This window comes from Melospiza melodia, chromosome 3, assembly GCF_035770615.1.
Source record: "Melospiza melodia melodia isolate bMelMel2 chromosome 3, bMelMel2.pri, whole genome shotgun sequence".
Classification (NCBI taxonomy): Eukaryota; Metazoa; Chordata; class Aves; order Passeriformes; family Passerellidae; genus Melospiza; species Melospiza melodia.
In genome coordinates, this window is record NC_086196.1 from 53,590,137 (window position 1) to 53,604,507 (window position 14,371).

Here is a 14,371-nt window from a genome sequence, read left to right on the forward strand (position 1 = left end):
GCGCCCTCGGCCGGCGCAGTCCTCGGTGTGTCCCCCCCTCCTTCTCGTCCTCCTCCTCCCGCGCACACACACGCTGAGCCCGGTTCTCCTCTCGGCGCTGCCCCCTGTCTCCGCGGCGGGGGAGGGAGGGAGGGGACGCGCGGGGCGGGCGGGTGCTGCTGGCGCGGCTGCCGCTTCCGAGGAGCCGCCGCCGGTGTCTCCCCGCTGTTGCCGCCGCTGCTGCTGTTGTTGCCGCCGCGCTGCGCCTGGCGTGTGTCCTCCTCCTCCTCCTCTCCGCCTCCCGCCCGCCCGCCCTCCCGCCGCCGCTGCTGCCGCTGCTGCTGCTGCCGCCGCCTGTGGCTGCTGAGTCTCAGCCCCGCCGCCGCCTCCTCACTTCTCCTCAGTTCTCCTCAGTTCGCTCCGGAGTTCGCTTCAGTTCAGGCTGCGCTGGCAGCAGCGGCGGCGGCGGCAGGAGGGGAGGGGGCAGGGCCCGCGGGGGTGGGACACGCCGGGGGCGGGACCAGGGGCGGGGCGGCCGCTGCCCGGCGGCGGCGGCAGCGCCGCTTGGCGGAGCCACAGCTGTCCCTCCCTCCCGCCTTCCCTCCCTTCCGCTCCGGGGCCCCGGGGCGGCGGCGGGGGGATAGCCGGCTTCCCGTGCGGCTCCCGCCCGGCCCGCCGCGCGGAAACACGCGCGCGCGCACGGAACTCTCCCAAAGTCGCGTCGCGGCACCTCCGGGGCGGGGACGCGTCACGTGCGCTCTCCCCCCGGGGGCGGGGAGAGCCGCGCCGGGGCGCGCGCGCTCCCGCCGCTCCGCGCGGCCCCGGTGTCGCGTGGCGGTGGCAGCGGGGGGGGGGGGGGGGGTCAGGTGTGCGCGAGGGCTGCGACCGCGCTTGCGCGCACGGGCGGTGGGCGGCGCGGACGGCGCGAGCAGCGATTCCCGGTCGGTCCCGGGGCCCGGCGGGGAGCGCGGAGCCGCGGGGAAGCCGCCGGAGTGCCCCGGCTGCCAGCCGCCGACCGGCTCCGCGGGGGGGCGAGGAGGGACAAGCGGGGCTGCCCGGAGCCGCTCTCCGCGCCGGCGGCGGCACGGGAGCGTCGGGTGGCCGCGGGCGGAGCGCGGAGGGAGCCGGGGTCCGTCGGCGCTGGCGCTGCCCCGGGCGGGCCCGGCCGGCCCGTTCCCCCGAGCGCGCAGCGCCTGCCCCGGCCGGCGGCCCGGGCCGCCGAGCGAGCTCCTTCCCGCCCGAGCCTCCCCGGCGGGGCTGCGCGCCGCCCTCGTTGCTTGTAGGGCAGCGCCGCGTTTTGGCACCAGCCGTGGCTTGTTTGACGGGTTTGGATGGGAGACGTGACGGAGCAGCGGTGTCCGGCAGCCAGAACCAAACTAACGTGCTCCATCCACTGCAGCCGCAGAGGCAAAGCAGCGCGACGCGGTTGCTTGTACGTATTCCTCCTTCCCCACGCTGCTACTCGGTCAGCACTTTGGAGGCTGGCAGGAAGCTTTGAGGCAGTTCGCAGTAGCTTGGCAGAGCTTTTGTAACAAAGCTGGATAAAAATCGCTGCATTCTTCGCGTAGCTCGCCGAAAACAGTCGTGTTTCATAGGTCTAGGTGTAAAGTGTAGCTATTGCTTGAAATCTGTAAAAAATTCAAATGCATTTCAATACATACTCCACAGTATTTGAAGATACTTCCAGTGTTAGGTTAATGGCAACGAACAATGCTTCCTAAACTGAAAAGAAACAGACACACGTCATCTTGACAGGTGTACAGTGTCATTGGGTATTGTGAAGCAGTGTTAACTCTGCTTTTCCTGAAAGATGTGCATCGACAAAAATATAGAGAATGCGTAGTTCTCATAACAGTAACAATGCCTGGATTATTGCATTATGTCCAGTGTTCATTTTCTATTCCCCTTTAAACAGGCAGACAGAACTCATTGTTTCGACATTGGAGTTTTTATGTCATTTCAGGGTTTTGTTTACATTAGTGGAAATTAACAGCTTCTGTAAGGTAAGTCAGTCTTACTGCTTCCATCCTTAAAAAAATTGTATATTCAGTAAGAAAATACTATCCTTGTTATCAAAGAATAGCAGTGTTGCAAACCATTATTTTAAATATAGATTCTTAGTTCATCAATAGCTTGCCCACAGCACACCGCAGTATGCTTATGGATGACAAAACAATGTGGTTTCTATTTAGTAACATGATTGTGTTTGCTCTCTTCTAACCTTGTCTTAAGATTATGACAAACTAAAATACAACTTTACGTTCTTAACAAAATTGCCATCGTTTGGTTTCTTGTAGACCAGTCTGGACAATGATGCATTTTTGTAGCCCTTTGCTTGCTAATTTTTAGCTGGTGAGTGATGGTTCTTGTTAACCCTGAGAAACCATGCTGTCGAATCCTCCCATTTGATTAAGGGCATCTGCTGAACAGCAAGCTTTCCTCTTAAAATTAGGTGAACGTAGATGATGTTGGAGTAATTGTTCTGGACTGATGATTCTCACACTAAAAATAGCATATGGAGACTTTTCAGCAGATTTGGTGCAGCTGTTCCTATACCACTTCATTATTGCTTCCTGCACATAAAGAGTTTGCAGTGCTCAAATGTAAGCAGACAATACAAGGTAAGAAATACCAGCACAATTTGTTGTGTACTAACACCAGTAATCTACTAATGGGAACAATATAGTTTGTCCTAAGGTATTTTGTGCTTATTTAATGAAAACTGAGATGGTGCACACCAACACTTGTGGAATCACTCATGCCAGTGCAATGCAAAATTCAAGCTCTAGTTTGCTCGGCTGTTAAGCTGAATTATTTTCTCAGTCAGAAACAGTACAGAAATTGATGCAAAGCTATGTGATGAAGCTGCCCATTTAATTAGGCATAAATGACAGGAAAAGTTCTCATCCTTAATTTTTTCCATAAATACTTCAAAACTCTGAATTTAAGTCTTTATAAAAAAGCCCTTGGGAAAGTGGAATGTTTTAATATAATGCAAAAAAGCTCATCATTGGTTTCAGATAGGCAAGTCAACCTGGTATGTTTCTTAGCAAGTATACAGCAAAAACCAAAAACATTACCTGAAAGCCCCTCTCAGCATACCTTATGTTCTCCTCTTTCCCTTCACATTCCCACACTCCTGCATTGTATAAAAGGGTGTTTTAAGAATTCCTGGGAGAATAAAGTTGAATTAATTCAGGTTAAAGAGTTGTGAGAAGGCATAGGTCCCATCCAGACAGGCATGACTACAGCCTGATCTATTAAAAAGTAGAAATCCTTTTGCACTTTTAATCTTACAGCTTTCCCATGGGGAAGGAAGGCTGGGGGGAGGACATGGTACAGGCCTGGGTTAACAGGTTCTGTGGATATGGGGGAGAGGTTGTGTAGTGTTGATATCGGGGAAGGGGAGGGGGCAGGGAGGCGGAGGTTGCTTAGTCTGTTCAAGATAACCAGGTCTTGTAAGGTTCTTTTGGTAACTACCCAATGTCTCCACTTCTCTCTAGACGCAAGCAGAAATGCCTATCTTCAGCTGTGTTTTCATCTAGGTGCCCTTCTTGTATCATGTAACCTGTACTACTCTCCAAGTTTCTCTTTTAAGGTGAAGTTTTATTGCATTAATCTAATCTCAAAGTTAGAAGAATTATGATAATGCCAGCAGCAGCCTCTGTGTATTACAGTAAAGGCCTGCAATGATCATAAAAAGCAAATTCAATTGCTGCTATAATGTTCATAGCTGATAACACCTTTGGAAATAGAGGCAAAGGCTAATGACTACTGGGAAGCATGCTCTTTCAAAAGTGTTGGCTATTACTTCCAGTGTCTCTCTTGGCCAAATCATAAGCATGGGCTGTTGGATGTCATCAGCCTTCTGTGATGCTGTCTGTAACAGGAAGGTATTAATGTGCTGTACTGCTCTTCTTTAGGGAAAGAAGCAATTCTTCACTCACCCATTACAGTCGCTTGAAAAAAATATATTGCGTGTGTGATTCAGTATAGAATCATTCATGGTGTACAAAGAGTATAGTACTGTAATCAAACATGCCCAAAAACAGATGCACATCTGAAATATATTTATCCCTGCAAAGTGATAAATGCCTTAGCAGAGTAAGGTCTAGAGCCAAACTGAAAATCTCAAGGACCAATTACGTGAAAATTCTTTGTTTTGTTTGACAACAAAACATATTTTCCTTGACATTTTAGCAAACTGACAGGTAACTTTTCAAGCAGAAACTATAGTAGTGTGTCATTCAAAGAAGTAAGCAGATGATGTAGTGTTCAAAAGGGACATGTCCAAGCATTCTGTGTAATCCTGGAAGAGATAATGCCTGTAATTGTTCAGTAGGGTTGTTATGTGATTGCTGAAGAGCTGAAAGATGAAGGTTTTAAGCACACCTTAGTCTGGAAGGATTCACACTTGTATCTCTTATACTTTAAAAGCTACTTTGAGCTGTACAACAACTGTGAAGAAGGGTGTAGTGAGCCATAATATCAACCCCTGGTAGAACTGGCTCTTCCTCAGTCTGGAATAAAGGAGCCAGAAGAGATACCTTTGTGATTCATCCACTTAAACAAGAGTAGGAAGAGCTACATTCTCGTTGTTCCTGTGGTTGTGTATTAATTATGCAGTCATTAATCAGGGGAGAAAAGACAACGCTAAGTAAAACAAAAGTTTTTTTCCTCTTTTGACATAAATCTTGTACCTGTCAGCTTTCTTGATAAGGTGTGTGTTTCATATACCTAACGTCACTGTTACAGGACACTGTTACGTGGATAGGACGGAGGGGACTAAATTCTGCTTGATAAAATACTAAGCATTTTGTGTAACTCTCAGTAGTTAGGGAGAGCAGGAGGACCTCTGTATTGGGTTTCACCTTATCTACCTGCCAGAGAGTGAAGCACAGGAAAGATGTAAATCAATGTATAGTAGAGTGTATTACAGCTGTGTTCAAGATTATCATAGAATTACTGCCTATGCGATTGCACTTTTGAATAGATAAATTCCATGGGTTTCCTGTGGCTGTACATGCAGTTTCTTTAAGTGCTAGGCAGACATTTTTCTGGAAAAGAGAGCCTTCTAGCAAGAAGAAAGGTGTGTCTGTCTAGAGAGGGTGGTGCTTCTACTGTGCTCTTGAGAAATTTCTGTGCATTAAAAACAAAGTTTAGATGGGTTTCATTTCTCACTGTCCAGGAAGAGATGAAAATGAGGTCTCAGGTATGTCAGTTTTATTACAGCATTGTTGAGAAAGGCTGAAAATGGTTAGAAGGAGGAAAGTAAAAGCAATCTGACAAGACATAGAAAAGAAAAAAATGCTACCAGTTACAGAGAGAAAACTAAATTGAGGTACTGCATTGCAACTATAAAATTTATCCACTTTATTGTCTTCATAGCAGCACTTAAAAGGCGGGGCGGGTGGCAACACTATTTAAGGAACATATTTGAATCTTGTATTTTGAAGGTATGTTTTGCCTCTAAACTCATAACATTCCTACACCTTATCACTTATAAACACTTGCATTGTTTTTATTGACCTCCTAGGTCAATAAAAGAAGACAACTAATTTCTTGAAACACACCACACAGTGTTTTCGCAGTCTTTCTAGCCCTATGGCTTCAGTTAGTGTGCTAGGATATGACACTTTTCCATTTCTGTCACAAAATTATTACCTTAGCTGTGTAGCTCTGTGCTGACATAGGGGGGAATTTCAAGTGGCTTCTGGCCTGTCCCTTTTGGTAGCCAGCCCATGCCCCACATTGCAAAGTGGGAGTAGCAGTGAGTGTGTATTACTGTAAATGCTGCCCAGATTTATGGGGCACTGAACTAACTGACCGTTGCTAAATATAATACCTGCCATGGAAGTCCAGCTAATGCACATTCAGGTTTAAAAAATCACAGTATTATATCTGGAAATTTGGAATATTGAGACCATTATTTCAGACATATTTGGGTTTTTTTACTTTCTTTGTTTGGAACTACATGCCTAAGTTTAAGTGTCCAGGATAACATTCTGCATTTTAATTGATGCAGTCATCTTAATTACAATAGGGCCCTCAGCAGCTTTTTAAAATTTGCTACCTACAGCTAAAAATACAGTGTTGGAAAAACATACTTGTCTGTAAGATACATAACCAGTATTTTTACTTTCCACCGTAGTGAGAAGTGTTTCCACCTAAACAGTAGGATTAAAATAATAAAAATAAATAGTTCATATCTGGGAAATTTGCAGATTATGTTGGCCACCACAGTGGCAAAGAGCTGACAGCTAAAGAAGCAGGTAAGTTTTGTTTTTCAGGTGCACCGTGTTTTGGTAAAGTACCAGAGTGTATTGGTTACTGTGAAATATGTATGTTTTCAGTCTTAACTTTGTAAATAGATTTAAATAAGCCATTCTTCTCAATTACGACTAAAACAGAATTTAAAATGCAGCTGAAGCATTAATTTAACTTTTCTTTTTAACGTGTGAAATGTGAATGCATATGTATATTGCCTTAACACTGTGGGATTGCTAGTGATGTGTTGCATATGGTTCTTAATGTTCAGTACTTACAGAGCAGCACTTCTTACAAAAGGAGCATATATTTAACTGGACAGAAAACATCGGAACAAATTATAAGAAAATTTCAGCCTTTTTTAAAACTGTGTTAATGAGCAAGAAACATTTGTATTTCTAAGAAAATGCAATTAATCAGCCTGAAAAGGCCAGAGTTTGTTTTTTCTTTTTTACTAGAAGTCTTCTTTTTCTACCTGCTGAAAACACTTCATATTTTCCAAGTCTTTATTAAATGTAAATCCTTGTTTTAATGGTGAAGAGAAATATGTGGAGCTACAAAGCTGTGAGAAGAGAACGGGACTAAGTGGTACGAGTGTTGAAGGCTTCTGGAGATGAGACAGAGTTGCTCAACAGTGTTCATCCCTAGCAAAGGACAGAGCAGTCCTACAGTGGTTGTTGATTACCCACACAAAGACCATTGTGCTTCCATCCTGTGGTATTCTCAGAGGCTCTTTTTTCATCTGTCCATTGCTATTTGTGCCTTTTCTCCAAAAGGAGACTACAGTGTTCAATTTCTTGATATTTTCTAATGGTCTTTTTTCACTTTAGGAAGCCTAAACTCTGTTTTGATTGTGGATGAGTCATTGTCTGTCATTTGTTCCTCCTACCTACAGTCTTTCTGTTGAGTGTGAGAGATTTTTCCTGGAATATAGTAGCCACATATATTTGAATTATCATGTGCCCTGGAACCCATTTCACTGTTTCCTACTCTTCAGAAGCTATGAAACACTTTGTAGGCAAATACTTCAAGTTGCTTGGATGAAAGACATTATAAAAGTGCAGGGAATTATTGCTTAAGCACTCAGATAAATTCAGAATTTCCTTATAGAATCAGGAAGCATCCCAGATCTCATGCTGTCTTTGTTGGAATTTGTAGGCTGGCGCATTGTAAGTCCCTGTTTGACTGTCACCAGAGCTCAAAGGCCAAATCATAACAATCAGTAAAACATGGCTCTTGGGCTCAGAGCCAAAGGTGGACATTGCTGGGTTGTTTGCTTATCTAGGAGGTCTGGCTCGATTTGAGCTGCAGTCACTTTATACAAGATGGTATCATCCTATATAGCCAATGCTAAATCTAATTATTGTTTAGAGCAAATTCATTGCTTGATCCTAGTAAGTCACTGTTACAAGTTCATAAGCACAAGAAAGGATAGGATTCACTTGCCTTTTGGTATCCCACTTGAATCTCCAGAAGTTCACTTTAGTCTCATAGTTTTTGCATGGCATTTGCCTGCTCTGTGCAGATGTGTTCTGCTCCTTTTGGTTGTCTGGAGTTGTCTTTGCAAACTGTTGAGCCATCAGCTGCATCTCACTGTAAACATACAGAAACATTTTCTGTTAACCACTTCTGCTCTTGGCATAGTTTGAACAACAACTTGGGTTCAGAACTCTGACAAGAGCAAAATTACTCTATTGAAGGTAATGCAGTCATTCCCTAGCTTTGACTTTCAGAAGTGTGTTAATATTTTACATTCACCTAGCCATTGTGTTGGCCAGACCACAGAGTAGAGGCACAGGGGAATAAGATGAAAAGGTCTCTGTGGTGTAGAGGCAAATACATGCAAAAGTCACTGCAGCTAAATTTGCAGTGTCAGGAAATACCACTTTACACTGCTGCCCATTCTCAAATTCTTAACTTTTTTTTTTACTATTCTTAGTATGAAATGTTTTGTGCTTGGTCTCAGATTATGACTGATATATAGGAAAGGGAAATAAAATGCATTTCTTGTAGATTAAAACTACTTCTGTAAAGATCCATTCATGTGAGTCTAGATATTCCTGTTTATTTAGAACATGAGAAGTTTCCAATATTTAAAAATTTTTGTTTTAATTTGCAGAAGCTTTTAAGGACTGTTCTCTAATAGGCACCTTTTTATTATGGAAGCTACTGTAAAATTCATAAATAAGGGTGATCCCTGAAACGTTAACATTATCTCTTCTGGTATTGTATTTGTTTAAAAATGAGTATATGAAAGTTTATGGACAGTTCTTCAGCTTTTAGGTATGTAAGAACTTGTCAAATTGTTAAAGAAAGGTGGTTGCACTTTGATTGCAAGGATTTTTTTTTTGACAGGACATGTATGACAACTGTCTCTGGTTTTAGCATGTGCATACCCTACACATCTCAAATCCTGATAGGACTAAAAACTGTTACCCTGTCAGTAGAGCAGAGAAATGCAAAAATCAGTTTCCCAGAGAGTATACTCTGCTGTTTATTTTCATAACAGTACTGTTTGTATATGTATTAACAAATAAAAACTTGGTCTGACGGCATGCTTAGAAAACAGGTTGTGGCAGGAACTATACAGGGAAAAAAGGTAACATTAATTTTTGTTGTAATATTCTGATTAAAGAAGGTCAACATGAAAACAGGCATTAACAGGCATCCAATTTATCCAGCCTTCCTTCTTCCCACTATAGAAAGATCTGTAAAGTTCCTGTTATTTGGGAGGCATGTCAGTTCTTTGCTGGAGGTGAAAGGAAGGCACTGCTTGACCTAAAGCATTTCCCCATCTCTAGAATTTTTCTACTTGGTTTTAAGAAGTCAAGACCTAGCCAATTAGATGGCCAATTTTCAGGCCAGAAGGTTGTCTTCCCTTTAGCAAGTCAATTAAAATATACATCCCTACCTTGGTTTTCCTTCCAGGTAGACTATTTATAGCTATCCATCTGATTTTCATTACTAGAGGCATAATTGATCTTTTGTCCCATTTTGAAGCTTGTATGCACCTGTCTTACAGGTTCATAGCAAAATCAATTGTCCCTCTGGCTACAGATACATCCTGGTGCTTCATTAGGGATTTGTCTGTGTGGATGGAGTCCTGCATGTCAGAGTGGCACCAGGTGATGAGCTGGGCAGTCAGAGCAGCTTGCATGCTCCTGCTGTACCTGATGTCACATTGCTGTGGTCACTGGCAGCGTTTTGAGGAGAAAACAAAAACCAACTGGTAACAAAAGCCAAAGACCACGAAACCAACAAACCCCACCTCAGCTGAGTTCATTTAAAGAGGAGACTGAAATAGAGATTAATTTGAAAACAGTGTGCTTGGACTTTTCTGTTCTCACACGTCCATAACAGAAGATTAGGAGTGTAGTAAGATAAATGATTATGTGACTGAAATGACCACTTTGCATGTAGTATTTATGTAACTTTGCAGTAATTCAATTAATCTAACTGAAGCAAAGTTTGATTAGTTCAATAACTTACATCTATTTCATTATAAGCTTGTCCTCACAAAAAAAAAATTCTGTTTTGGCTGTTTGTGATCAAGAATTTTGTTTTTTGTGAAATCATTAATTCTGTCTGATAACAGACTTTAGTGGTCTTTATGCCCTTTTTGCTGAAAAGAACACCTAAAATCAGCAGTTGTAGATCAGAAGTCCTTGTACTGAGGTGGTATGATGTAATCACTCAAAAAATTATCTCAGATTATAAAAAATAATGTATTATACATTCCCTCATTTTTAAAAATTAAAATATATAAAAACAATTCACAGAATCCCAAACTATTCTGTGACTGTTCAATTGAGAGTGTTCACTAAGTCCTGAATTTTATTATTGGTGGTCTGGTTTTTCATCTGTAATTTTTGACAGTGTTGTTTGTTACAAATAGTGGAGGTTTATATGTAAATATATTGCTCCAAGTTGTATGGGTTTCTAGCATGCTTTAAGCAACATCATGATGTCATTACCTCTCATTAATTGTCAAATTACTTAAAATTGCTTTTCATATAACCTACTTGTCATTTTATGTAAATGATCTAAGCTTGTATGTCAGTGTGTGGGCCACAAGCAGGTAGAGAAATTTCTCCAGCTTCCTAAATGTGAAGTATTTTTCTTCTCCTCTGGCAAAATGACCGGCTGGAAGCAAAGGAGGCTAAAGCTGGCACATCCTTGGCAGAGGCAGTCTGGGTCATGCGCAGAGCACAGCCAAGCACTGAGACTGAGATTGTATTGACAAGAACAAGATGAATGGCCCCCTGGAGACTATGGGGTTTGTATGCTCGCTTCCACCACCTTTTCATCCTTTTGTACCCCCTTTCAGTTCATATGCAGATTAACTCAAAGCAAGTCCACACTAAATACTCTTTTTCACTTTAGTTTTGGAAGGTAGGTGGAGGATCTAAATATTTATGAGGCTTTTTTCCTCTGGTTTATGATGCACTCTTGTTGAATGTTGAGGAATTACGTTAATGAATGCATGCCTGCACACACAGACACAGAATCCAGGCAAAAGGAAAGAAAACCACACAAAGCATTGTCAGCTCTAATGTCAGTGCTTACTAAAACAGTTCCCATTAAAAAAAAAAAAAAAAAGGAAAGAGATTTAAAATCCATTGCCAGGAGAAAAATAAATTGTATGGCTGAGCACAAAAGAAAGAACAAAGTTTCATCTTTGCTTTCCTCAGCTGTAAATGAAGCTCTTGTTTCAGCTCTGAATAAAATTGAAATAAAACATGTTAATGAGAGCTTGTCTGAAGTCTTAACTGGATTTGTGTTTTCAGTAATAAAAGACCAAGCTTCAGTTCTGTACAAGTTTCCTTTAACAGTCGTAATAAACATGATATTTTTTAGTGTGATACAAGATGCAGTTAAATATACTTTAATTAGACTTCCAAGTCACTTAATTAAATGACACTGGTTTTGCCACGATCTTGTTCACTACACTTATTCAGGAGACTTAGTTTTTAGGAGATGGGATTTTTATGAAAATTGAACTTCTTTTTTATTAAATAGAACATACTGAGATTACAGCCAGATACACTAGATTATTAATTTATTTTCAGAATGAAAATAGTTCAAAACTGTAACTTAAGGAACATTTTTCCTATAGATGGAAAAGTAAATGGCATTAAAATACTACCACTGAAATATTGGGCATATTAATTATTTTACATTTACATTGTCAAAATGATTATTCTGCCTTCCTTCCACCCCTTTTTATTCTCCAGTACACACATAGCTGTGCCAGACAGGGCTGCAGCTCACACAAGTGGGACAGTAAATTCTTCTGCATTCAGGGAGCAGAACAAGGGATTTTAAAATATGCTTTTGTGCTATTATTAAAAAATGTACTTAAGCAATTGCAAAATAGTAGCTCTTCAAGTGGAATAGTATTTCTATGTCTAGACTCAGTTTTTCATATTAACAATCTGCATATCTGACGTTCATAAAACATTGTCATAATAAATATGTTTATCTTTTTATGCTACTTCATGTTCTAGGTATTCAGTTTTCTATGTAATTAAATCCAATAAAGCCATCTATATTTCATTTGTTCTAAACGTCTTGGTTTTGATCTTAAACCACTGCTTTTGCTATTTTCAGTTACTTTGCCTGTGTTACACAAGGGTTAAGTGAAAGAAATTTGTTTAGCAGATCCCAAAACAGTAAAGCTGTACATGACCCAATAAAAAATTCGTATTTAACAATTGGAATTGCATCATTTTTGTTTAAGCTGTTACCCTTTAGCATAAATCTTCCCCCTCTAGCCTTTCTTTTTTTCTGTAAGTCTACATAACCAATTGTGACCACAGATACCATATTAGATATTGCTGAAGTACTTCAACTCCTTGAATGTGAATTTAAAAAAAAAAATTAAGAAATAATCTGAGTTTTGTCGGTCAGCTGGTGAGATTTCAAATTTGCCTGGACTTCTCCATCCTGGGCAAATTGAAGCATTTACCTTAGCCAAACAGATTTGCCCACCTGTGTAATGATGTGCCTCTTTTCCTCTGGGGGTGGACTCGCAGGAAAGGGAAGCAGGACTTCCTTCTGTGTATATACATGTACAGCACACAGTGGACTAATAGGCAAGTGGAAAAAAATGCATCAAGCTGGTAAATGTTGGAAGAAAAGAGCATCTGGGAGATGACATACTTAAATAAACTTGGAAGAAGGAGAAGGGGTAGAGGCAGGCATAGCAAAAAGTTACATGGAGGACTGTAAGAAAAAAGTTCAGAGAGTTCTTGGCTTGTGCAAGGAGTTTTGGGGGTTCCTTTTAAGCTGCTAACATTCCCAAAGAGAGGAGAAGAAATACAACACACCAGCTAAGGCCCCTTTTTTGGGATGAGAAAGGTGGATGAACTATGGGCCTAAGTCAGGGAATAGGCACATCAGAGTCCTGTAAAAGGCTTTCATTTGTAATACCAAGTAAGTACCCACACATACACAAAAAAAAAAATCCCCAAAGCCAAAGAGGCTGTAGTGCCCAGGAGTGGCACATTAATGATGAGGAAAGCAATTATCTCTACTTTTCCCAAAAGGAAGTGGCACAGGAAAATTTAAGGACAGACAAAGATCATAAGCCTGAGCTGGGCATCATGTGCCTGTCAGCTGCACCTCCAGCCAGCGTGCTGATGCTGAGGACAAGCTGCCTTCTCCAGGCACAGAGGTTCATGTGGAAAGGAAAGGAGCCCGTGTGAGGAGCCAGGAAGCCCAGACCAAGGAGACCTGTGCCCTGTGCACTAGCTAGCTCACATTCCTTAAACAGAATATAGGGCATCAGCCAGTTACCTATGCTGACTGCTTTGCTTCTTCCACTGTAACCAGTCTGCATCCACAGATTTCTAACCTATTAGAGCAATCTCTGCTTCCAGACGATGGAAACATACAAATTCACCCATGAAAATACAACACCAATGCTTCCAGTGCATTCTTAAAGGCAAGACCACGGGCCTACCTAGTGATCTTCTGCCTATGGAGGTTTTGCTTCAGCCATGCCTCACTTTCTTGATCAGAGTCCTACAACAAATCCAAACTTTGGGTCCCAATGCAAAATCCTAATTCCTGGAAAAAAGAGGGAAAAAAAAAAAAAAAAAGAAAAAAGAGGGAAAAAAAAAGTAATGGAGCTGATTATAAGGACCCAAATTATAGCACTATCAGGATTACCCAACAGGTTAAGATTTCCAACAATAGAAACTCCCTTTTATGTGTTTATCTCTGATTTTTTTTACTATTTTTCCTCTGAATTTGTTTAAATTCAGAAATCACAAGATATGTAAGGATTAAAAAAAAAATTAAAAACACACAACACACACCCCTGAAAATAGCAGGAAAGTTCTTTCAATACTCAGTTTTTGTGGTGAGCACCAAATATGTGCAATATTCCTTTTTCTTGAAGCTGATTCTGAAGCATTGTCACATTATATCTGAAGGCAGTGGGGTGCAGCCATGTGTGTTTAAGAAAGTACTTTCATGAGTCCACCTAATCTTGAGGCTGAGATCTTTCCAAATGACATCCTGCATAAATTTCCCTTTTTTTTTTTCCTTCCCAAAAAGAAATTTCCTACAGCTGAATCACAGCATTCTAAATGGAGTCTGCCACCCGCCTAAGCTATGAGAAGTCTGTCTCCCTGCTGGTGTGACAGAGTCATCTCACAGATGGGAGGTGTATCCCCACGGGTGGCACTGAACTGAAAGGAAACCTGAAAAACAATTTTTTTTTTGTGTGAATTTGATGAACAGGATTACAGTATTTGTCTTTGGTGCCTAAACAACTGAATTAGGTGTAGAACACAAAAATTCTCTCTCTGTACTCACAGATGCCTCAAATTCTGCTGAGAGATAGACCTAGAGGTCGGAGACAGAGAGGTACGAGTGCTGAAGCCACAATTACCAAAGTGCTTAGAGGTCTAACATTTATCCTTAGAGAAGTTTCTCAAATGACAGGTCTACCAAAAACCCCAACAAAACAGGTCTGCAAATTTTCTCAAGTTATGGGTGATGCGTGCCTTTATCTTCTCATATACAGAAGCAATGTTGAAATTCATAGTTCAGATTCATAAGCAGCGTTCTATTAGGACTCCCCAGCCAATCTAGTTTCCAGAAATATCTTTCAGAC

General features: G+C 41.8%; 1 long non-coding RNA gene across 1 annotated transcript; it reads left to right on the forward strand.

The window, feature by feature from the left end:
• Window positions 1-1,221: 1,221 nt before the first annotated feature.
• Window positions 1,222-11,960, forward strand: LOC134415850 (uncharacterized). Its single transcript, XR_010027123.1, has 2 exons — window positions 1,222-3,577; window positions 9,269-11,960. It is a non-coding gene; the product is annotated as an uncharacterized LOC134415850 (long non-coding RNA).
• The last annotated feature ends 2,411 nt before the right edge of the window (window positions 11,961-14,371 follow it).